The 25453-nt window shown below is 36.8% G+C and overlaps 1 protein-coding gene across 3 annotated transcripts in view; it reads right to left on the bottom strand.

The window, feature by feature from the left end:
- The window catches only part of GRIA4 (glutamate ionotropic receptor AMPA type subunit 4), a 526394-nt gene that overhangs the window by 411012 nt on the left and 89929 nt on the right, over positions 1-25453 (bottom strand). The window lies entirely within an intron of this gene.

Consider the following 25453-nt stretch of genomic DNA (forward strand, 5'->3'; position numbering starts at 1 on the left):
GTTCTTTAAGTATTAAGGATATTGGCTCTTGTGTTACACATTGCAAATGTTTTCTCCCAGTTAATAAATTGTCTGTGATATTGCTTATGTTATTGTCTTAGCTTCTTTTTTTAAACTTTCACTTTCACATAGTCAAATTTATCAATGTTTTCTTTCATTTCCTCTAGAGTCTGTGAAATAGAAAGTATTTTCCTATTGTGAGGATAAAGAGAAATTCATCCCAGTGTTCTTCTAGATCTTGTTTTCAGTTTTTTATATTTACATTCTTGATCTATTTGGAGTTTATCCTGGTATATGGTATGTGATATTAATCAAATTTTATTTTTTTCCAAATGGCCACTCAGTTGTTCTACAACCATTAATTAAAAAGTCTACCTTTGTCTCATTGATGCCCCACAGATTACCTTGATCATATAATAGGCTTTCTTATGTATTTGAATCTACTTCTGGGTTTTCCAGTCTGTTCCTCTGTTCTCTTTATCTATTCATGTGCCAGTATCACACTATTTTAATTACAGCTACTTTGAAGTATATCTTTATAGCTTTCTATCTGGCAGGGCTAATATCCTCTCATAGATTTTCTTTTTCAGTGTTTTCCTGCCTCTTCTTGTATGTTTGTTTTTCCATATGAACTTTATTATTATTTTCTACACTGTAAAAAAGCCTGCTAATATTTTGATTAAGATTGAGTTAATTTTATAAATTAATTAAGGGAGAACTGACATCTTTATAATGTTGAATAGTCTCATACAGGAAGAGGGGATGTCTCTTTACTTGTTCAAATATACTTTTACATCTTTCAGGTATGTTTTAAAGTTTTCCTTATAGAGGTAGCACATATTTCTTTTTAAGCTTATTCCAAAATATTTAATCTTCTTTGTGGCAGTTGTTAAAGGGGTTTTCTCTACCCATTCATATATTTCTTAGACTACTTAAGAAACTCCCAGCAATCATCCATATCTTCCTTCAATCCTTTCTCTATACCAGATCCAGGGTGATCTTTTAAAAATGTAAATTTGTTCATTTTCTTTCTAAGTCCTTCAGGAGCTTCTACATTAATATGAAGACCAAGTTCCTAGCTAGGCCTAACAAGTCTTCCACCTTCTGGCCTATACAGCCACTTCTCTGTGAACTTTGACCACACTGGCCATTTTTCTTTCTGTGGGGCCTTTGCGCCCTACTCCCTCAGCCTGAAATGTTCCTCTGCACTTAACCACTATTCACTCACCTAGTGACCTCTTAGTCACTTTTCATTACTCAGGTCAGTCACTATCTTGAGGATATCTTTCCTGATCCCTAAATTCAGCAAACATTTTGCAAGCTCTCATAGAACCTGTAATTTTTATTAGCATTCCCTGCAATTGGAATTAAATAGTTAATTAGGTTATAAATTGATTAATAAAAACTTATGGAGAAAGAATTATTTCTTTGGTGACTGCCAGAAAGTGTTGTGTATTATAGACCCTCACTGAATGAAGAAAGTAAACGTGTCCTTTTAAACAAGTATTACATGTTAAGTTGTATTGAATAAGTATTTATTATATTTACAGAGCTGGAGGTATCTGTAAGCTTTTGAGATAAATTAGATAACAAAGATATACGTATAATTATAAAATATCAGTGAAGTTTTTGGTCCTCCTCTTTACTTTTTTGAGTATTTTTGCAAAATCAATTAAGTACTAGTAATTTTATTTTATTTTATTTCTTACAGAAAAACATTGTCAGCACTTGAATGTGCTATGACTAAAATATTAGATGAAGTATAATAGATTAATCCTATAAAAATTCACAAGAAACTGCTCATTCTTTATACATCCCAATAGACTTTGGGATCTAATGCAGAAAAGGCAGAAGGTAATGGGATTGATAATATGGCAAATTAAAAATAAAGCCATAGTCTTAATTTTCTTTTATGTTTGTAAGTGCATCAAAAAGTGAATTTATTTTTTCAGAAATGTAAAATATTTAAAACGAACATTTAACAATAATCTATCATTTTGTCTCCATTATGGAATAACTACTGTCTCTGTTTACCAATAGTTATGTTTTGGTACACATAGGTTTAAAATAGATCTAAGAAGAGTACACTTAAAAATTGTACTCTGGAAGAGTCATGCAGAGTTTAGGTCAAGATGGCAGAATAGGAGGACCTGGGGTTCACTTCTCCCCACAAGTACATCAAGAATACATCTACAAGTGGAACGATTCACACAGAGCACATGCTGAGCACTAGCAGAGGACCTCAGACACCTAAAAGGACAAGAAAAGATCCTCGGAACCAGGTAGGACAAAAGAGAGAAAAGGAAGAAAAAGAAAAGAGGAAACAGGATTGGATCCGCACCTCTGGTGGAGGAACTGAAGGAGATGAGAGGTTAACACAACTGGAGAGGCCCCCTCACTGGCAGCTCAATCAGCTGAGATGGAGGGAAGCTTCATGGGCTATCGGAGGAAATTGTAGCAGCCGGCCTGTGGCAGGTAGGACAGAGAGAGATTTTGACGGACAGTCCGTGCCACAGTTTTGGGCACCCCAGCCTGAGACAGGGGTTCGCCAGTGCTGGCTGGGATTGGGTGCTGAAACTTGGGGTTTGGAGAGCAGACCCAAGGAGAGGACTGCTGTTGGCTGCGTGGAGACAGCCTGAGGGGATGGGAGCGAGGGGCTCCACAGCTAGGAATGCTCCTGGAGGAAGCACGGACTGCAATGGAAGGCGTCAGTGCTGAGTGGCGCATGAAGGGCAGGGCCACCATCGAGGCCTCTCTCCTCACACACCAGCCCCTGCTCCATGGGCAATGGGAGGGACTCCCACCAAAGCAAGCACTCATGCCCCAGTCTGTCACTGCCCCTTGCTCCCCCACCTAAGCAAGCAAGAGTGACCCAGTCAGTAGCTGCCATGCCTCATCCCACCAAAATGGGCCATCATGCCCCCAGTCCCTGACTTCACCCCATCTCTCCTGGGTGGGGAGCAGATGCCTGAGGGTGACCCACATGCAGAGGTGGGACCAAAACCAAAGCTGAGCCCCAGGGGCAGTGCGACTAAGGAAGAAGAACTGAAATCTCTCACTGCACCTGCACATGCTGCAGATTAAACCCCTGTGATCAGCTTGGTAAACCCAGCAACTGCAGAACATCTGAATGGACAATGGGTGCTTCCAGAACTGAGGCTGGTCTAGCTTTAGCAGCTGTAGACTTTGTGGGCACGTATAGATGAAAGTAGGGCCAGGTCAGAGTCTGAGCTGCCCCTACAGTGCCCACAGTGGGTCCAGAGACCTACTTAGAGGTCTTGGAGGGCCTCCAGGGGAGGCAGGGGTTGGCTGTGGCTCACTGTGGGGACAAGGACACTGACAGCAGAGGACCCAGGGAATTTTTAAATTTATTTATTTATTATTTTTATTTCTTACATTTTTTAAAATATATTTTTTATTTCTTTATTTTTATATTATTTTTTGCTTTGGGGGGTTTGATTTGGGGAGGTTTTTTGGTTGTTGTTGTTTTTGTTTTCTTTGCTTTTTTGTTTGGGTTTTTCTGTTTTTTGTTTTTGTTAGTTTTGTTTTTATTGTTTGTTTTGGTTTCTGGGTTTTTTGTTTGGTTGTTTATTTTGTTTTTGTCTTGTTTTTTGTTTTTATTGTTTGTCTTGGTTTTCGTTTGTCTGTTTGAATGTTTTGTTTTGGCTGTGCCACAAAGCTTGTGGCATCTAGGTTCCCCTGCTGGGGGCTGAACCTGAGCTCCTAAGGGGGAGCACCAAGTCCTGGCTACTGGACTGCCAGGGAATTCCTCGCCTCAGAGAATATTAATCAGCATGAGCTCTCCTAGAGGTCCCCATCTTGGCACTATGGCCCAGCTGCAACCAACAGCCTGCAAGTTCCAGTGCTGGAACACCTCAGGCCAAACAACCAGAAACACAGGAACACAGCCCCACCCATCAGCAGAGAAGCTGGCTAAAGTCATGCTAAGCTCACAGACACACCAAAACACACCGCTTGACATGGCCCTGCTCACCAGAGGGACAAGACTCAGCTCCACCCACCAGAGGGCAGGCCCCAGTCCCTCCCACCAGGAGGCCTACACAATCCCTGGGACCAATCTCACCCACCAGAGGCAGACACCAGAAGCAAGAGGAACTACAACCCTGCAGCCTGTGGACAGGAGACCACGAACACAGCAGACAAAGTAAGACAACAAAGAAATATGCTGCAGAAGAAGGAGCAAGGTAAAAATCTATAAGACCAACAAAATGAAGAGGAGACAGGCAATCTACCTGAAAAAGAATTCAGAGCAATGATAGTAAAGATGATCCAAGATCTCTGAAAAAGAATGGAGGCATGGATCCAGAAGATACAAGAAATGTTTAACAAGGACCTAGAAGAACTAAAGAACAAACAGTGATAAACTATACAATAAATGAAATGAAAATACACTAAAAGGAACCAATAGCAGAATAACTGAGGCAGAAAGGCTAAGTAAGCTGGAAGATAGAATGGTGGAAACCACTGCCATGGAAGAGAATAAAGAAAAAAGAATGAAAAGAAATGAGGACAATCTCAGAGACCTCTGGGACAAGAAAAACGCACCAACATTAGAATTATAGGGGTCCCAGAGGAAGAAGAGAAAGAGAAAGGGACTGAGAGAATATTTGAAGGGATTATATTAGGAAACTTCCCTAACATGGGAAAGGAAATAGTCATCTACATCCAGGAAGTGCAGAGAGTCCCATACAGGATAAACCCAACAAGGAACATATTGAGATACAAATTAATCAAACTAACAAAAATTAAATACAAAGAAAAATATTAAAAGCAGCAAGGGAAAAGCAACAAATAAGATACAAGGGAATCCCCATAAGGTTATCAGCTGTTTTTAAAGAAGAAACTCTACAGGCCAGAAGGAGTGGCAGGATATATTGAAAGGGAAAAGCCTACAACCAAGAATAATTTATGCAGCAAGGCTCTCATTCAGATTTGATGGAGAAATCACAAGCTTTAGAGACAAGCAAAAGCTAAGAGAATTCAGTACCACCAAACCAGCTTTAAAACAAGTGCTAAAGGAGCTTCCCTAGGCAAGAAACACAGGAAAAGAGAACAAAAGAGGAAGGGAAGAAAAAAGATCTACAGAAACAAACCCAAAACAATTAAGGAAATGTCAATAGGAGCATACATATTGATGACTATCTTAAGTGTAAATGGATTAAATGCTCCAACCAAAAGACACAGACTGGCTGAAGGGATACAAAAACAAGACCCATATATATGCTATCTACTAGAGACCCACTTCAGATCAAGGGACACATACAGACTGAAAGTGAGGGGATGGAAATAGATACTCCATGCAATACTCATATCAGATAAAATAGACTTTAAAATAAAGACTGTTACAAGAGACAAGGAAGGACACTACATAATGATCAAGGGATCAATCCAAGAAGAAAATATAACAATTGTAAATATATATGCACCCAACATAGTGAGCACCTCAGTACAAAGGCAAATTCTAACAGTCATAAAAGGGGAAATCAACAGTAACAGAAAAATAGTGAGGAACTTTAACACCCCACTTACACCAATGGACAGATCATCCAGACAGAAAACTAATAAGGAAACAGAAGCCTTAAATGACACATTAGACCAGATAGACTTAATTGATATTCATAGGCCATTCCATCTGAAAGCAACAGAATACAGTTTCTTCTCAAGTGCACATGGAATATTCTCCAGGATAATTATATCTTGGATCACAACTCAAGCCTGGGTAAATTTAAGAAAATTGAAATCATATCAAGCATCTTTTCTGACTACAACACTATGAAATTAGAAATCAATTACAGGAAAAAAAAGAGTTAAAAGCACAAACACATGGAGGCTAAAAAATATGTTACTAAATAATCAAATGATCAATTAAGAAATCAAAGAGGAAATTTAAAAAAATACCTAGAGACAAATGATAACAAAAACCCAATGATCCAAAACCTATGTGACACAGCAAAAGCAGTTCTAAGAGGGAAGCTCATAAGAATACAATCTTACCTCAAGAAAAAAGAAAAATCTCTAATAAACAACCTATCATTACACCTAAAAGCAACTAGAGAAAGAAGAACAAACAAAACACAAAATCAGTAGAAGGAAAGAAATCATAAAGATCAGAGCAGAAATAAATGAAATAGAGAAGAAAAAAACAATAGCAAAGATCAATGAAACTAAAAGCTGGTTCTTTTAGAAGATAAACCAAACTAATAAATCTTTAGCAAGACTCATCAAGGAAAAAAAGGGAGAGGACTCAAATCAATAAGATTAGAAATGAAAAAGCAGGAGTTATAACTGACACCACAGGTATACAAGGATTATAAGACATTACTACAAGCAACCATATGCCAAAATAATGGACAACATAGAAGAAATGGACAAATTCTGAGAAAGGTAAAACCTTCCAAGGCTGAACCAGGAAGAAATAGAATATATGAACACAATCACTGTAAATTCAATAATTTCACAGTTACTGAAATTGAAACTGTGATTAAAAATCTTTCAACAAACAAAAGTCCAGGACCAGATGGCTTCACAGGCAAATTCTATCAAACATTTAGAGAAGAGTTAACATCTACCCTCCTGAAACTCTTCCAAAGAATTGTAGTGAAAGGAACACTCCCAAGATCATTCTACAAGGCCACCATCACCCTGATACCAAAACCAGACAAAGATATCACAATAAAGAAAATCACAGGCCAATATCACCAATGAACATAGAGGCAAAAATCCTCAACAAAATACTAGCAAACTGATTCCAACAACACGTTAAAAGGATCACACAACATGATCAAGTGGGATTTATCCCAGGGATAACAGAATTCTTCAATATCGGCAAATCAGTCCATGTGATACACTACATTGACAAATTGAAGAATGAAAACCATATGATTATCTTAATAGATGCAGAAAAAGCTTTTGACAAATTCAACATTTATGGTAAAAACTCTCCATAGAGAAGGCATAGAGGGAATCGTCCTTAACATAATAAAAGCCATATATAACAAACGCACAGCAAACATCATTCTCAATGGTGAAAAACTACAAGAATTTCCTCTAACATCAGGAACAAGACAAGGATGTCCACTCTCGCCACTGTTATTCAGTATAATATTGGAAGTCCTAGCCATGGCAATCAGAGAAGAAAAAAATAAATAAAATGAATCCAAATTGAAAAAGAAGATGTAAAGCTGTCACTGTTTGCAGATGACATATACATAGGAAACCCTAAAGATGCCACTACTAGAGCTAATCAATGAATTTGGTAAAGTTGCAGTATACAAAATTAATACACAGAAATCTTTTGCATTCCTATACACTAACAAAGATCAGAAAGAGAAATCAAGGAAACAATCCCATTTACTGTCACAACAAAAAGAATAAAATACCTAGGCACAAACCTACCTAAGAAGGCAAAAGACCTGTATTCAGAAAACTATAAGGTACTGATGAAAGAAATAAAAGATGACACAAACACAGAGAGAGATATACCATGTTCTTGGATTGGAAGAATCAATATTGTAAATGATTATACTACCTAAAGCAGTCTACAGATTCAATGCAATCCCTATCAAATTACCTATGGTATTTTTCACAGAATTAGAACCAAAAAAATTTTAAAATTTGTATGGAAACACAAAAGTCCATGAATAACCAAAACAATGTTGAGAAAGAAAAACACAGCTGGAGGAATCAGGCTCCCTGACTTCAGACTATACTAAAAAGCTACAGTAATCAAGACAATATGGTACTGGCACAAAAACAGAAATATAGATCAATGGAAAAAGATAGAAAGTCCAGAAATAAACCCACACACCTATGGTCACCTAATGTATGACAAAGGAGGCAAGAGTATACAATGAAGAAAAGACAGTCTCTTCGAATAGTGGTGTTGGGAAAACTGGACAGTTACATGTAAAAGAGTGAAATTAGAACACTCCCTAACATCATAAAGAAAAATAAACTCAAAATGGATTAAAGACCTAAATGTAAGGCTGGATACTATAAAAATTTAAGAGGAAAACATTCACAGAACACTCTCTGACATAAATCACAGCAAGATCTTTTTTTGATCCACCTCGTAGAGTAATGAAAATAAAAACAAAAATAAACAAATGGGACCTAATTAAACTTAAAAGCTTTTGCACAGCAAAGGAAACCATAAACAAAACGAAAAGACAACCCTCAGAATGGGAGAAAATATTTGCAAACAAAGCAACCAACAAGGGATTGATCTCCAAAATATACAAATAGCTCATGCATCTCAATATCAAAAAAACAAACAAGCAAATCAAAAAAATAGGCAGAGAATCTAAATAGACATTTCTCCAAAGAAGACATACAGATGGTTAAAAGTACATGAAAAGATGCTCAACATCACTAATTATTAGAGAAATGCAAATCAAAACCACAATTAGGTATCACCTCACCCCCTTCAGAATGGCCATCATCAAAAAATCTACAAACAATCAGTGGTGGAGAGGGTGTCCAGAAAAGAGAACCCTTCTACACTGTTGGTGGGAATGTAAACTGGTACAGCTACTGTGGAGAACATTATGGAGGTTCCTTAAAAATCTAAAAATAGAGCTACCATATGATCCAGCAATCCCACTCCTGGGCATGTATCCAAATAAAACTATAATTCGAAAAGATACATGCACCCCAATGTTCACTGCAGAACTATTTACAATAGCCAGGGCATGGATGCAAACTAAATGTCCATCAACAGAGGAATGGATAAAGAAAATGTGGTATTACTCAGCCATAAAATGAAACGAAATTGAGTTATTTGTAGTGAGGTGGATGGACCTAGAGTCTGTCATACAGAGTGCAGTAAGTCAGAAAGAGAAAAACAAATACCGTATGCTAACACATATATATGGAATATAAAAAAAAAAAATTGGTCATGAAGAACCTACGGGCAAGACAGGAATAAAGACGCAGACCTACTAGAGAATGGACTTGAGGATATGGGGAGGGTGAAGGGTAAGCTGGGACAAAGTGAGAGAGTGGCATGGACATATAACCACTACCAAATGTAAAATAGCTAGTGGGAAGCATCCACATAGCACAGGGAGATCAGCTCGGTGCTTTGTGACCACCTAGAGGGGTGGAATAGGGAGGGTGGGAGGGAGGGAGACGCAAGAGGGAAGAGATATGGGGATATATATATATATATGTATAACTGATTCACTTTGTTATAAAGCAGAAGCCTACACATCATTGTAAAGCAATTATACTCCAATAAAGATGTTAAAAAAGAAAAAAAGAAAATGTGGTACATATATACAATGAAATATTACTCAGCCATAAAAAAAGAACAAAATAATGCCATTTGCAGCAATATGGATGGACCTAGAGATTGTTATTCTGAGTGAAGTAAGTCAGACAGAGAAAGCCAAATATCATATGATATTGCTTATATGTGGAATCTGAGAAAAAGGGTACAAATGAACTTATCTACAAAACAGAAATAGAGTTGCAGATGTAGAAAACAAACTATGGTTACCAGGTGACAAGGGTGGGTAGGGGAGGGATAAATTGGAAGATTGGGATTGACATATACACACTACTATATATAAAATTGATAACTAATAAGGAACTACTGCATAGCACAGGGAACTCTACTCAGTACTCTGTAATGGCCTATATGGGAAAAGAATCTAAAAAAAAGAGTTGATATGTATATATATAACAGATTCACTTTGCTGTACACCTGAAACTAACACAAAATTATGAATCAACTATACTCCAAAAAAAGTTATATTTTGTCCTTTCACTTAATGTTATTTCACAAATACTTCTCAGTACTGCTTTATATTTTTGAAACCTATCATTTTTAAATTGTCTTTATTATTTATTTATTTTATTTTTATTTTTGGCTGAATCGGGTCTTAGTTGCGGTACGTGGGCTCTTCGTTGTAGTGCACGGGCTTCTCTCTAGTTGTGGTGCACAGGCTCAAGGGTGCGTGGGCTCTATAGTTGTGGCATGCAGGCTCCAGAGCACATGGCCTTTGTAGTTTGTGGCACATGGGCTCTAATTGAGGTGCACGGGCTCAGTAGTTGTGGCACGCAGGCTTAGTTGCCCTGCGGCATGAGGGATCTTAGCTCCCTGACCACAGATTGAACCTGCGTCCCCTGCATTGTAAGGCAGATCCTTTACCACTGGACCACCAAGGAAGTCCCTGAAATATATCATTTTAATGGAAATATAAGTCTCATTACAATGACATCTCCAATCTATTTAACAATTTATCAAGTTTTGAGGTTTTTTTTTTTTTTTTTTTTTTTTAGGAATCATTGCAACTACACAGCCCTGCCTACTCAGCTCCCTGTGCAAACATGTTGTAATGTCTTTCTACAGAACTTTTTAATTACTTAATTTTTGAATTATTTCTTTGGAATAAATTATAAGAAATGACATTATGAATCAGAAGGTTGAATAAAATCAGTTTGTTTTAATATTAAATTCTTCTCCAAGAGAACAATAACAAATTACTATTTAGTTGATATTTATTCATAAGTCTCTCTGTTCTATTGCATCTTCACATGGGTAGTTTGATTGTCCTTATTTTAAATACATGATTAGATGTGGATAAGAATCCCTGCTAACACCAGGCAAGTCATTTATCCTATTTGTTCTTCAGTTTCCTTATCTTTAAATGGCGATAATATCACATATCTTATAGGATTAAATGCATTAATATATGCAAAATGTTTAGAACAATGGCTGGCATACCTCAAACACTATGTATGAGTGATATCAGCATCATGGTGACATGAGATGTTTCTACTTTTTGTCCCCTTTTCAACCAAGAATTAAACACCCTTCCATGAACAAAAGTACATTTTCTGGGAGTTGTGGGATCCAACATTACATGACAAGGGACCTAAGAGAAGTTTTGCCCATTTGTGCATCCAAAACAGGCAGACAGGCTGTTCAGGCTGTGGAGCTGGCAAAGTAGCCAACCTTCCTCAACCCCTGTTGCCAAGGTCAGGAAAAAACCTGGAGAGTGCTGACCTGGTAAGATACCCACATATGAGAGAGAAACTTTAGAAGTCCAGCCTCTTAAGGGGAAATTCTAGCACACCATTGGAGAAAACAATGTATATGAGTTATAGAATTCAGTGAAGATGGTAAGAACTTTACCAGTGCTGTCCCCACTCCCACCCCTGCCATCCCATGCAACACCACATGGGGATGACCTATCAGGCAGTGGCCACCTTTCTTGCAAGGGAAAAGGACAGCAGTAAACCCATTTCTCTCCAGCAGCACCCAGAGTACTGAGGCAGGATCTCCATGACTGGGAGGAGGGAGCTGATCATGAAAGAGGAAGATAATGGTATCAAAGGGATTAAAGGGATGCAGTCCCTGCAGACTTCATCAGGAAGCCCACCTGTGAGTTTCTGGGAGTACCTCACCTGAGTATCTCCCTACTAGGTCTGCAGGCACCCCCAATGCCACAAGTGGTAAACACACACCACCCACCACACTGAGGCAGCTTCTTGTGCATGTTCCAAAGTGCAGAGGGAAGAGTGAACTACAGCAGACAGGAAATACACTCAGAAAACAGGCCAGGGTCTGTGGGCAAGTGAGAAACCACAAATTTCAGCTATGGTGCCACCTTTTGAAAAACAAAAGAGAGGCTTCCAGTAGCAGCCTGGTGAGTTGTAAGAACCAGATAAGACATCAAAGCTTAAGAATTCTGCCACAAGAGGGAGCAAGAAGAGTAGAATGTACCTATACAAAGGCAGAGAAAAGGGCAGATTTTTTTCTTGGGGTCTCATATTGGAAAAGATACAGCACCAGTGAACAGAATAACCCAGCTGAAGGAAACTAGCAAGGATTTAAGGAGGTGTCTGTTATGTCAAATATGAAAGCAGCCATGTAAAACTACAAAGAACATCAAAAATCAAGGGAATGGGGGCTTCCCTGGTGGCACAGTGGTTGGGAATCTGCCTGCTAATGCAGGGGCACAGGTTCGAGGCCTGGTCTGGGAGGATCCCACATGCCGCAGAGCAACTAGGCCCGTGAGCCACAATTACTGAGCCTGCACGTCTGGAGCCTGTGCTCCGCAACAGGGGAGGCCGCGATGGTGAGAGGCCCGCACACTGCAATGAAGAGTGGCCCCCACTCGCTGCAGCTGGAGAGAGCCCTTGCACAGAAACGAAGACCCAAGACAGCCATAAATAAATAAATAAACAAGCAAACACAGTGGAAAATAGAAACACATAAAGTCACTAATTCATAGAGAAATATTAAAAAAAAACACAAGGGAATGTTATTATCAAAAGATAAAAATAATTCTCCAATAACTGAGCTCAAGGGCATGGAGGTTCATGATCTAATTCATAAATAACTAAAAATAGCTGTTTTTAAAGAAACTCAACAAGCTACAAGAAAACTTAGAGAGACATTTCAATGAAATCATGAAAAAAATACATGATCAAAATGAGATATTTACAAAAAGAACAGAAAACATATAAAAGAACTAAACAGAAATTCTGAAGCTTAAAAATTCAATGAATGAAGTAAAATATACAATAAAGAGCATCTGCAGTAGAGCAGGACAAATGAAGACGTAATAAATGAGTTAGAGGACATAGATGTTGAAATAACTCACTTAGAAGAGAACAAAGAAAAAAGAATGAAAAAGAACAAAGAAAGTCTATGTGACCTATGGGATTCCATAGAAAGCACAAAGAATAATCAGAGTCCAGAAGGAGAAGAGAGGGCAAAGGGGATAGAAAGTTTATTTAAAGAAATAATAGCTGAGAACTTCCCAAACCTGAGAGAGAATTGGACATCCAAGTTCATGAAGCCGATAGATCACCCTATTATCTCAATGCAAAAAGACCTTCTCCAAGACACATTGTAAGGAAACTATCAAAAATCAAAGATAAAGAAAAATTCTAAAAGCAGCCAGGGATTGATTGTAACCTACGAAGAAACCTCCATTAGGCTATCAGTATAAATGTATAAATGTATCAGTACCATGTATAAAATCAACATACAGAAATCAGTTGCACTAACAACCATATACAAACAACAAAACAGCTGAAAAGTAAATAAAGAAAACTATCACATTCATAGTAGCATCAAAAACAATAAAATACTTGGAATAAATTTGACCAAGGATGTATAAGATTTGTACAATGAAAACTACAAGACTTTGATGAAAGAAACTGAAGAAGACACACATAAATGGAAAGATGGCTGGGTTCATGGATCAGAAGAATTAATATTGTTAAAATGTACATACTACCCAAAGCCATCTATAGATTCAATGCAATCCCGGACAAAATGCCAGTGACATTTTTCACAGAAATAGAAAAATAACTGTCCTAAAATTTGTATGTTTTCACAAAAGACTCCAAATAGTCAAAGCAATCATGAAAAAGCAAAACAAAGCTGGAGACATCACATTTTCTGATTTCATATTACACAACTATAGTAATCAATTAAAACAGTATGGTACTGCCATAAAAATAGACACATAGACCAACAGAATAGAATAAAGAGCACAGAAACAAACTCTCACATTTTCAGTCAACTAATATTTGACAAGGGAGCCAAGAACACTCAATGAGGGAAGAATAGTCTCCAACAAATGGTGTAAAAACTTGATAACCACATGAAGAAGAAATTGGACCCCTATCTTACCTCACTCTGAAAAATTTACTCAAAGTGGATTAAAGACTTAAACATAAGACCTGATATGATAAAACTCCTAGAAGAAAACATAAGGAACAGCTCCTTGACATTGGTCTTGGCAAAGATTTTTTAGATAAGACACTGGAAGCACAAAAACAAAAATCAACAAGTGGGACTACATCAAACTAAAAAGATTCTGCACAGCAAAAGAAACAATTAACATGAAAAGGCAACCTGTGGAATGGGAGAAATATTTGCAAATCATATTGGATTGGGGTTAACATCCAAAAATAGATAATGAACTCATATAATTTGATTAAAAAGATATGTTTAAAAAATGAGCAGAGGAACTAGACATTCTCCAAAAAAGACATCCAAATAGCCAACATGTACATAAGAAGATGCTTGACATCACTAGTCATCAGGTAAATACAAATAAAAAATCAATGAAGTATCACTGCACATCTGTTAAAATGGCTGTCATCAAGTAGACAAGAGATAACAAGTGTTGACGAGGATGTGGAGATGTTTACTATTGGCGGGAATGTAACTTGTGAAGCCACTATGGAAATCAGTATGAAGGTTCCTCAAGAAATTAAAAATAGAACTACCATTTGATCCAGCAATTCCATTTCTGGATATACAGGCAAATCTTGGAGATATTGCTGGTTCGGTTCCAGACCCCTGCAATAAAGTGAATATCACAACAAAGAAAGTCACGCAAATTTTTTGGTTTCTGAGTTCAGATAAAAGTTATCCTTACACTATACTGTAGTTTATTAAGTGAGCAACAGCATTATATCTAAAAAAACAATGTACATACCTCAATGTAAAATGGTTTAATGCTAAGAAGTGCTAACCATCACCTGAGCCTCCAGCGAGTGCTAATGTTTTTGCTGGTGGAGGATCTTGCCTTGATGTTGATGGCTGCTAACTGATTGGTGGTGGTTGCTGAAGGTTGGGGTGGCTGTGGTACTTTCTTAAAATAAAACAACACTGAAGTTTGCTGCATCAATTGACTATTCCTTTCACAAACAATTTCTCTGTAGCATGCAATGCTGTTTGCTAGCATTTTACCCACAATAGAACTTTCAAAATTGGAGTCAATCCTCTCAAGTTCTCCTGTTAATTCATCAGCTAAGTTTATGTAATATTCTAAACCCTTTGTTATCATTTCAACAATCTTCACAGTATCTTCACCAGAAGTAGATTCCACCTCAAGAAATCACTTTCTTTGCTCATCCATAAGAAGCAACTCTTCATCTGTTAAAGTTTTATCATGAGATTGCAGCAATTCATTCTGTCACATCTTCAGGCTCCACTTCTAATTCTAGCTCTCTTGCTATTTCCACCACATATGCAGTTACTTCCTCCACTGAAGTCTTGAATCCCTCAAAGTCATCCATGAGGGTTAGAATCAATTTCTTCCAAACTCCTATATATGTTAATATTTTGACCTCTTCCCATGAATATGAATGTTCTTAATGGCATCTAGAATGGTGAATCCTTTCCAAAGGGGTTTCAATTTACTTTGCCCAGATCCATCAGAGGAATCACTATCAATAATAAGACTTGAAAGGCAAAATTACTCCTTGATCCATGGGCTGCAGAACGGATGCTATGTTAGCAGGCATGAAAACAACATGAATCTCACTGTACCTCTCCATCAGAGATTTTGGGTGACAAGATGCATTGTCAATGAGCAGTAATATTTTGAAAGGATTTTTTTTTCTGGGCAGTAGGTCTCAAGAGTGGGCTTAAACTATTCAGTAAACCATGTTGTAAACTGATGTGCTGTCATCCAGGCTTTGTTGTTCCATTTATAGAGCATAGGCAGAGTAGATTCAGCATAATTCTTAAGGGGCCTAGGATTTTGGGGATGATAAATGAGCACTGGCTTCGACTTAAAGTTGAAGTTAGCCTCTAACAAGAGAATCATTTACTGTGTGTCCTTTGAAGCTTTAAAGTCTTCCCTAGCTTTGAAAGTCTTAGAAGACATCTCCTTCCAATATAAGGCTGTTTCATCTACACTGAAAATTTGTTGTTTAGTGTGGCTATCTTTATTAATTATTTTAGCTAGATTTTCTGGATAACTTGCTGCAGCTTCCACATTAGAACTTGTTGCTTCACCTTGTACTTTATGTTATGGAGACGGCTTATCTCCTTAAACCTTAAGAACCAACCTCTGCTAAGCTTCAAATTTTTCTTCTGTAGCTTCCTCATCTCTCTCAGCCTTCACAGGATTGAAGAGAGTTAGGACCTTGTTCTGGATTAGGCTTTGGCTCAAGGGACTATTGTGGCTGGTTTGATCTTCTATACAGACCAGTAAAACTTTCTCTGTATTAGCCATAAGGCTGTTTTGTTTTCTTACCATTTGTGTGTTCACTGGAATAGCACTTTTAATTTCCTTCAAGAACTTTTTCTTTGCATTCACAGCTTGGCTACCTGTTTGGTGCAAGGGGCCTAGCTTTCTGCCTATTTAGACTTTCAACATGCCTTCTTCACTAAGCTTAATCATTTTTAGCCTTTTATTTAAAGTGAGAGGCATGTGACTCTTCCTTTCACTTGAACACTTAGAGGCCATTGTAAGGTTATTAATTGACTTATTCCAACATTGTTGTGTCACAGAGAATACGGAGGTCTGAGAAGAGGAAGAGAGATGGGGTAATGGCCAGTCAGTCAGTGGAACAGTCAGAACACACACAACATTTGTCAATTAAATTCATTGTCTTATATGGGCATGGTTCACGGTGCCCCAAAGCAATTATAACATCAAAGATCACTGATCACAGATGCCCTTAACAAATACAATATAATGGAATTTTGAAATATTGAGAGATTTACCAAAATATGACATGGAGACAGAAAGTGAGCAAATGTTGAAAAAATGGTGCTAACAGAATTGTTCTACACAAGGTTGCCACAAACCTTCAATTTGTAAAAAAAAATGCAATATCAATGAAACACAATTACATGAAGAGCAATAAAATGAGATATGCTAGTATTATACACACACACAGGAATATTATTCAGCCATGAAAAAGAAAGAAATCCTGCGACTTGCACAACAATATGGTTGGACCTGAGGGCATTACATTAAGTGAGATAAGTCAGACAAAGAAAAACAATACTGTATGACATCACTTATATGAGGAATCTAAGAAACTAAATTCATAAAAACAGAGAGTAGAATGATGGTTACAAAGGATGGAGGGTGGGAGAATTGGGAAGATAAACGTTTAAGGGTACAAACTAGCAACTAGTAGATAAATAAGTTCTGGAGCTGTAATGCACAGAATAGTGATTACAGACAACAATACTGTATTATAAATTTCAGAGTTGCTAAGAGACTATATCTTAGTTGTTCCCACCACAAAAAAGAAATTATAATTATGAGACATAATACAGGTTTTAGCTAATTCTATGGTGGTGATCATATTGCAATATATAAATATATTAAATTACATTGTACATCTTAAACTTACATAATGCTATATGTTAATTATATATCAATAAAAAAATTTTAAAAACTATACATGTTAGTATCATTATTGTGATTTGTTAATACTTTAAAAAATATTTTTATTATATGAATTTCTTTCTATTCCTGTTTCCATCAGCCATTAGTTATATATTTCCCATTCTTTGGTTTTCCTATTATCTTTATCTTTATTATTATTATTTTTATTTTATTTGGTTTTTTAGTTTTATATATATATATATATGTGTGTGTGGTTAAATATCTTACAATTATATTTATCAGTTTACCTTTGTATTTTCCTGTATTACTTCAGAATCTTCTGAATGACCTGGATATTAAATTTTGTTTTCAATTGTTTTATTTTATTTTTATTTAATTTGAACTTATTGTGGTTTGTCTTTGAAGCTGTAGATAGCTATAAGTTAACTTTTCTTCAATGACTGGAAAAAAGTGTGTAAGAATAAAAGTGCCTTGAGAAAAAATTAATATATATTACTGTGGTCAAATATTTCCTCTACAGCAAAAAATAAAAATGAAAAAATTTACAGTTTTAAGTCACACACCTAACTTTAGGGGAAGTCACTTTAAAGTTTGATAGTATCAGGTTTGAATGTGTATTATGCTTATTAATTTATTCTTACTCATTTTCTGGTGTTGTCACAAATCCAATAATTAACACTTTTCAGGTAGAAGAGGCTAAATGAAAGTGTAATCTTAATCAATGATTTATCCACACTGTTTAATTTCATTCAAGGAGGTTAAAAATTATGTTTGCCTTACACTTGCTGAAAGTGTTAGCCAATACTTTAAATAAACCTCGTTTCATATTCATATGAACACACGTACTGTCTCCAATAATCAAAGTGAATTTTTGATCAACATGTAATGGATACATTCTGCTTTGAAATAAAGAAAAGCTTTAATTTAAAATCACATTTGTATATATTCTAAAGCCTCTGATTGTCTTGAAGGATCTGTGAACTTCCAAAAGTGACTTATAGGTAGACGTAATATGGAAACGTACCATCTCCATGAATATAAATACACTTTCATTGCAGTTAAGAACTTATTCAACAAATGATGCTGAACATTTACTGTGTGTCAAGCACTGTGCTGAACACAGAAGATATATCTGTAGGCTAGTGGGTAAGGAAGAAAGTAAATAGGCAATTTCAGCACCGTTTGTTTTAAATCTTATGATAGGGGTGATCACAGAGTGACAAATAAGCACAGATGAAAGGCACCTAATTCAGTCTCAGGGGATCAAGAAAACTATGAATATGATAGTCTCCAAACTGAAATCAGGAAGGGGGAATAAACCCCACTAAAAATGGGAGAGAAGTTTTACCAAGTATAAAGAATGACGTGTACAAAGTCCAGAGTCAAGAAAAAACATGACTTTTTCAGAGATTTTGCAGATAACTCAGAAGGACTGGAGCTCAAAGGGATTAGAAGTAGTTGGGAAGCTCGAAAATGAGGCAGATGTCTATTCATAAATTACCTTTCATGCCAAGCTGAAGAATTTGACTTTATTCTGAAGATTAAGAGAAGCCAGTATAGATTTGCATTTTTGAAAAACTATCTTTTATTCTGTTAGGAGAATGCATTGGAGAGAAACTAGACCAGAGGCGGGAAACCCAGTGAGAAGGTAATGCATTAGTCTTCACAAGAGGTGATGTTGGCTTACACTAATTTAATGTCAGTGGGAATTAAAAGAGGTCAGTTTCAAGACAGAACTGACTTGCCATTTTTAATGCTTGGATTTGGGGCTGAAGAAGAGAGAGGGATCAAGGATGTTACTCCAGCTTCTGGCCTGGGCATATGGGTAAGTGTAAGCTACCATTAGTGTATAGATATCTTCTGACAAATAAGGGAAAAGGGAAAGAGACATTCAGTGCAGGATTAGACAGATTCATTGAAAATTTGCCAGCATCTAACTAATTATCACATGGGATTTGAGCACTTCTGTTCACAGTGAGGCATAAATATGGGGGAAAGTAATAGGGCCACATGGGACTGAAACTACCAATAGAAATGATCTACTCTAGTTTAGCAAAATGTGCCTGGCATAAGCTTGCAATTGTCAAAGCAATCATTTCACTAATCAAACAAGAGGAAGACGATATGGTAGAATTCTGGAAATGTATTCACCTATCTATGGTTCAAGTGTTATACCAGAAATGAGCAGATTCATTCTTCTCTTTCTGCAATTATGCAATTATTGCATCACATCAAGTCAATCATTGTCAAAAAGGTTTTTGCTACTGGGAGTTGTGTCATCATCCCAGAGGAACATTTACAGAAGCATCTACCTGAACTCTTCACATACTACCAGTGTCATACAATAAACCATCACATCTCTATGCTTTGTTAGGCAGTATATGATATGCATGGATTTGTATCATTCATTCATTCATTCATTCATTTATTCAACAAATGTTTATTGAGTATTCCATTAGGTTCTATGCATTGTTCCAGGCTTTGGGAATAAAATAGTGAATAGAACAAAGTTCCTACCTTCACAGAGCTTTTGGTAGTTGAAAACAAATGATAAACAAATGTGACAGATAGTGATAAATGCTATGAAGAACAATAAATCAGAGTAAGGAGAATAGGATAGGAAGTGTGGGTGGTGGTGGAATAGGAGAGTTGTGAAGTTTCTAATTTAAGTAGGTTGGTTATGGTGAGCCTCTCTGATGAGATGATGTTCAAACAGAGTGAAGGGTTGAGGGAGTGAACCATGTGGATATCCATGAGATGAGTATTTCAGGCAGAGGGAATAGTAATTGCAGAGGCTGTGCAAAATCAAAGCAGGAACATGTTCCTGTAGTCAAGGAACAATAAGAAGTTTTATTGTGCACCAACTATATATATGCCAGGTTATGTGCAAGGTTTAACAAAGGAAACAAAGATAAAGAAGCCCTTGCCCCTAAGGAACATACACCTTAATGCAGAAGATAAAAAGGTAGAAAGTAGAAGGTGTCAATATAAAGAAAAGTTATGGTATTATTTCTGGCAGAATGGATTGGGAAACAAACCACTGATTAAAAACTGGAGTAACAAATGACATAAATGTATTTGCATCATTTGTATCATTGTATCCATATCCAAACATCACAGAAGGTTGACAATACCTGAAGTTATGGCTCTGTTCAAATTTCGGTATTGTCATGTGACATGATTTTGTTCCAGAGAGGGCTGCTTGTTTCTTGAGTAAATCTATAAACCTTATTTATAAGCCATCTTTAAAATCAAGTAGCAGGTTTGGAGCAGTGTTCAGGGAAAGTATGTGTCTTCTTCCTGCTCTATTCTTCACATGCAGCACATGGAAGGAGATAGGGACATGATAGGTCTTCAAAAATCTTTTCTGAATGAATGGATAAATGAGTGAAGAGAAAACAAATGCCCAGAGTTTAAATGATATTCATGAAAACATAATTCTTGCCAATTTCAGCATTAGTAAAGAGTACAGGAGTATTTGGGGAAAGCAATATGATGGAGCTGTAGAAAGTTAGGTAACTCAGCACAGACAGATCAAACTGTCATGGTATATTCAGGAATTGGGTGGCTCTTTTGTGCAGAGTTGGGATTGGCTTCACATTTAAATGGATGCCCTTTAAACAGCAGCATGCTTTGCGAATAGCAGTTGCAGCTGCAAAACCAGAGAATCATCCTAGCATGTGCAGCATGAAAAGGCCCATTGTTCACAAATAGGTCTTTCAGTCACACCCGCACATGGATCATAATATGTCACCAAGTATGGTGGATAACAATATCATATACACGTAGTGCTGTGCCCTCCTTTCCAAGGTGATTGTTTACCCACATTCTCTCTGGTTTTCTGACAGATTATATACAGAAAGTTTTCCTTGGTTCCACTGCAATTTACTTGAGGCCACAATTACTTCTACAATGATTTGATCAAAGTTTCCCCTGGTGTCTCATTGCAAAGCAGTTCCATGTTACTAGGAAAACAGACCCAAGCCTGAGTCTCAATGAATGTCACAGAGAATTAAAATTACCTCTAACCCCACCTGAGTTTGGCTGAAGGCACAAAAACTGCTATCTTAATTTGAGATACCCCTTTGCATGTAAATAATTTCAGGGTAATCAAAAGATGCCATGTTTTTCATTAAATTTCTATAAAAATATTCATCCTATTTTGGGCACTGTTATGATGCTTAAAATGATAACCTTACAATATTACTGCCTTGATTATATGTCACATTAATACTTTTCATTCTAGTCATTTAATATTAATATAATTAAATCATATTTTGTGATTCTAGAATTCATTAAAATTTTCATTTATTTGCATGTAATAGCAATAGTAATTAGAAATGAAAAATGGCTACTGGGTATAAAATCAGTGTCATAGTAAGCAGAAACTTCCAAACAAATGAATTCATTTTCCTTATCTCTAGCATGATATGCTTGTTTATGTGAGAAACACAGAGAAATTGCCTAGTTTAAAATAATAACTATTCTTCCACAGTTGCACTTCCCCTCCACTCTCTCAGTTCCTAGCACAGTGGCTAATTGAATGGGTGGATGCATGAATGAGTACAAGTTGTTTTGATTCCAAACAATTGAAATCATCTTTTTAGGGAGCATTCAAGTTAGGAAGTATTTCAGATTTATAAACCATTGTGCAATCTTTTCTGAAGCACATACTTCTTGACCATTTTTAACACTCTTGTCCTTCCACCTTTGTCCCACCTCTTGGCTGAGTCCATGTTCTTTTCAGGTTGATTTTAGCCTGGGATTTCTTAACCTATTTTTCTTGAATGAAACACAAGAATCTTAAAATTGTAGGCAAAATTGTTGAGCATATGTGCATTTGGGCATTGTTCTGGAGAGAGAGAGAGAGCCTATAGCTTTTATAAGTCTTCAAAAGGATGTTGTGTTCCAACACAAGAACTACCCTTAAATGCCTTTACACATCAACAAAAAGTCTCTCACTGGGTTCTAAGTGCTTGTTTCCAGAAAATAATATTTTTCAGAGAGTAATAAAGTAATAAGTATGCTAGAAAATATGAACTATAGTTAGTTTAGAATATAAAATATGTTATCAGGAAAATGCTATTCTTATATTTCTTGGAACTACATTTTATGCAGAATAAAATACACTTTAAAAGTCCTTATCAGGTGCAAACATTTAATTAAATTTTAGTAAGAATTAGTATCTTGCAAACTATTGAGTAATTATTATTATTAAATTTTAAACACCTTTAATAAACACTTCATTTCAATGCATTCTGAATGCATTTAGGAAGCCCACAAGTATAATATAATGACTATATACAACAGCAATTTATTTGCACATTAAAGATAGTTCAATTGACTCAATACATATTTACTGAGATCCTGCTTTTTTGTTGGTCTCTATGGTATATGCTAGACTAGAAGTACAATGAGAATAAGACACCACTCCCTTGTCTTCAGGGTTATAGTGTAGCAGAAGCCTTATTCTGAAGGCATACACAGGACCCTATAAGAACCAAGGTCAAATGCCTAACAAGTCTTTGGTGCTTAGGGGAAGTTTCAAAGAGGAAGTAACTCCTGTCTTGACCAGTATCTCCCAAGGGAGATGGGATGGGGAGGAGGTGGTGTGAGATCAGTGAACCACCAGTAGGGGCAGCCAACATAAAAAGTCCAGACTGCCAGGGAGGTTGCCACCTTCAGAGAACTAAAGATTTCTTCAGGAGAACTGAAATGCCAAAGGATTCTGTCTTTTATTAAAAGAGTTTGCTTGCCCCTTATTCAGAGGGCAATGGGGATCCACTAAAGACTTAAAAAAAAGAAAGGAGATGCAAATTGGAGACAGGAATGCAATGCTATTCAACATTTAAAGTGTTTAGAAGTTAATAGCTGAGCAAAATTAGTTTGAATACTTCAGACCTCTAGAATTTGTTTTCCATAATCTTCAGATGTAAGGAATGGCTCCTAGTCAATAAATAAGTGAAAAAAACCCTAAACTAAATTCTCATTTCCTGTTAAAGAAATAGCTATTTAGCAGTCAAAACCAAATACATGTGACTATAAAGAATAAAGGACTTTAAGGCTGTGCTCCAAACACAGGTTAGGAAAGAAACACTGATTAACTGGCGTTTTTAGGAAAGGCCACTCTTTTCAAATTAAAGTAAGAAAAAAGGGAGAAGCAAGAAAAGACCTCTCCCCCCATCAATTCCTCCTCTCCCCAGGATGAAAACATAAGAAGAAGAGGAAATAAGAGGAAAGAAGGCAATGCCGCTGAAAAGCAGTGACATTGGCTATGGAGCCATTCCATGGATTGAGAAAGACTGATAGGGCAGTGACTGACAGACACCGTCACAGCAGAGAAGAAAATCACTTGGGAATAGATGGCAGATATAACTGAGCTTTTCAAAAACAAAGCAAAATAAAACCAAAAAGCCTGAGATGAGAAATGTAGTGCTCTGCAAGGCTAATACACAAGTGGGAAATGTGTAGTTAATATTTTTCCTAAAGATTTTTAGTTCCAATTAAACAAGCATGTAGACAATGCTTTAGCATATAAAAGATAAACTGGTTTTCTGAGTATGAAGTTGGAGAAAAGATATAACAAGGCAAGATCTTGAGTTCAGATCTGCTACTTACTTGAGCAAGTTACACCCTTGGGCAAATTACTTTGTTAACTTTAACCCCTAGATTCCACGTCAGTTTAGGTTTTTGTGACATAGTAAGAGGTCCTTCATTGACCATTTTCATACAATATTTCTAATCATCACAATAACACTGTCAAATAGACCCTATTATCTACATTTTCAAAATAAGAAAAACTTAGTAAAGGTTAAAAAATTTACCTAAGTTTACATACTTAGAAGTAAAAAAAAAAATTCCTAAGATAAATGTATACATGCATACACAAATATACATATACATATACTGAACATACACACACACACATAGTATCTTACTTCTAAGACTATAACATTCAATTTAGGGCATGGTAAATATAATTCTTCAGTTTTATTAATTTAGTTGATGACACAGAAAGATAAAAGAAGTTTCCAAAGTAAATGGGTGCTAGAACTTAAAAATGCTTTACAGTTTTAAAAAGTGTTCTAAATTGAATTCAGAAACAAACACCACAGGCAATACAAACAAGAGTTCACTCAGAGTTTGACTCCTCTAGGCAAAATATAAAATATAAACTTTAGGAGACAAGGATTCTGTTTTGTTCATTGCTGTATCTTTAGCACCTCAAAGAATACCTGGCACATAGTTGTCCTTAAATAAATATATTTTGAGGAAAGTTATTTCCACAGGCAGTAAAATTTTAGTTAGATTCTTATATTGTAGGATACTATATTCAGACATTGGAATAGCCTAGAGTTAGAGGCAAACTGGGAGTCTCACAGGAAGAAGGGATGGTAAACAGTAGTGAAGGCACAACACAGAGTATACACAGCACACAGAAACAAGAGATTAGAGGTCTGGACTAGGTAGACTGTAAGAACATGCTTTTGGAGAGAGGAAGGGGAAGGAGGAGGGAAGGAAGGAAGAAAGGAAGAAAATAAATCTAAAATAATGAGGTAGGAGATAGACGGGCTCCAGGCTAAGCATTTACAACTGGCCTCCTGTTCACACCTCCTGGGGTGAGAAGAAGATGGACTCCAGACCGGACATTCATTACCAGCGCCCTGTTTACATTTCCCTAGGCAAGAAACAAACGGACTCCAGGACTACATATTTATGACCAGACCCCTGTCTATATTTCGATATGTGCACCTCAATATAAGAAACAGCAACAGGAATAGGGTAGATAACCGGACTTTGGACACTTTTATGGCAGGGACAGAGAGGACCTAAACCCTGTTAAAAGATCAAGAGCTCATACATTTCCCATCCTTGGGGCAAGGGAGACACTACGCATGGGCAAAAACCTTCACAGGGTCAAAAAGGCAGGGGATGCCAGACCATAGTAAGTCCTGCTATCTCCCTCCCAGAGGCCTTTGTGATGAAATCCATCTTGACTGAGGAGTGCGTGCACACCCAGGGGAGGGTTCAGAGGCAAATTAGCCATGGGGTCAAAACAATATGATTGGCCCAGAAGAAGACAAAGACCCGGAAGACTGCCCCCTTAAAAAAGGATATAAACTTCCCAAAGGCACAGCTCTCGCGACTCTCCCGCTGAGTTTGCCTGTGCATCTTTTCGCATGTACTCTGCTTTTCTAATAAATATTTTACTTTCTTCTATACCTTCCAACACCTTGTCAGATTCTTCATTTCAAGGTATACAAAGCACTGGGGTTTTAGGTTCTGGCTGCTGATCGTGTGGTCTA

This window comes from Eschrichtius robustus, chromosome 11 (genome assembly GCF_028021215.1).
Source record: "Eschrichtius robustus isolate mEscRob2 chromosome 11, mEscRob2.pri, whole genome shotgun sequence".
Lineage (NCBI taxonomy): Eukaryota > Metazoa > Chordata > Mammalia > Artiodactyla > Eschrichtiidae > Eschrichtius > Eschrichtius robustus.